This window comes from Sinocyclocheilus rhinocerous, unplaced genomic scaffold (genome assembly GCF_001515625.1).
Source record: "Sinocyclocheilus rhinocerous isolate Xijiao unplaced genomic scaffold, SAMN03320098_v1.1 scaffold1446, whole genome shotgun sequence".
Taxonomy (NCBI): domain Eukaryota; kingdom Metazoa; phylum Chordata; class Actinopteri; order Cypriniformes; family Cyprinidae; genus Sinocyclocheilus; species Sinocyclocheilus rhinocerous.
In genome coordinates this window covers 20036-21606 of record NW_015658995.1, presented here as the reverse complement: position 1 = coordinate 21606, position 1571 = coordinate 20036, and the positions used below count along the sequence as shown (strand labels likewise).

Below are 1571 nucleotides of genomic sequence, written 5' to 3'. Positions count from 1 at the left end.
GTTGCACTGTTCAAAATACCTGTAGTAGCACAGCAGTGCATACCTGTTTACATTTAATTAAGGTGGACTAGATTAGACTGTAATACAAATAGTTGAGTTTGCCAGGTGCATACAACATTTATGACAGGTTTTCATGAAAGTGTTGGTCAGTTTATCTGCTTGACAATCCCATTTTGCACGGCAACAATAAAACTGAAGTGAGATAAACTGAGAAATGTTTCTTTTTAGTTAAAACAGATGTTGCCAAAGTTTTCCTTTGGGGACATAACTTGAAGTTGGAAAAAGGTAATAAATTGCAATATATCGCAGAATATCACAATATATTTAAAATCGCAATAATATTGTATCGTGACACAAGTATCGTGATAATATCGTATCGTGAGGCCTCTGGTGATTCCCACCCCTATTGATTATCCATTATCAATTGTCGTTTACACCGAATGTATTAAAATCAGAATCATTCTTGCCGAAATTTCAGTGCTTCCCTAATTAGATGTTTAAATCAGATTATTTGTCTGGTCGGCCAAGTAAAATTATCTTCTTTCACTTGCCCCAGACATATGATGTCGAGGTCTGTTAACTAGTGATGTGTCGTTCATGAATGATTCGTTCAATTGGAACAAATCTTTCATGTGACTCTGGAACATCGAGATGTCTCGTCGAAGAATTCGTTCATTTCGGGTTTACCCACATGCGCAACATCCTATAGGTTCTTTACAGGAAACAGAATTGATTAGTTCACCTGTCGAGTCCTCTGGTTCGGGTTTGAGTCATTCATTCATCCAGTGACAGCCCTATAGGCTATAATGCAGTCTGTACAGGATACAGAAATGATTAGTTCACCTCTCTAGTTGCTTTAAACTTTATCAGAATTACAGGGAAAATGACACTGATAAAGCAAATAAGATACCTACATATAATAACAACATACAGTTAATACTATACTAATGTAATGTGTTTGTTGTAAGATACTGAGCCAGGAAGCGGTCATGTGAAGCACGAACGACTCAAACCGACTCGAGAGGTGAACTAATCCGTTCTCTTTCCGGTACAGACTGCATTATAGCCAATGGGGCTGTCACGAGATGAACGAATCCACTCAAACCCAAGGACTCGAGAGGTGAACTAATCAATTCTGTTTCCCGTACAAACTGCATAGCATTAACTGAACGAACGACTCAAACCCGAGGACTCGAGAGGTGAACTAATCAATTCTGTTTCAAGTTCTGCATAGCTTCAGCTTATAGGGATATGTTGTGACAAAAGAACGAATGACTCCGATCGGGATGTGAGGTAACAGACTGCATATAGCGTGAAGCAGTGAATTAGTGGTTTCTGTTTGTCATAATTTGGCCTTGGTTGCATTATAGTTGTTTTTCTTATTCGAAATATGATCAGTGTCATGTAACGGTAAGTAGGGATGTAACGGTATGAAAATTTAATATCACGATTATCAATACTATCACGGTTTTGTTAAAATTAGATGAAAATGTTCAAAAAGAACTGATACACACACTGAAAACATTTCAATAAGTTTTATATTTGAAAATCAACAAACAACAAATACAATT

The 1571-nt window shown here is 37.0% G+C and overlaps 1 protein-coding gene across 1 annotated transcript in view; it reads left to right on the top strand.

Moving 5' to 3' along the window:
* The window catches only part of LOC107723111 (ADP-ribosylation factor-like protein 5B), a 19207-nt gene that overhangs the window by 16679 nt on the left and 957 nt on the right, over positions 1 to 1571 (top strand). The window lies entirely within an intron of this gene.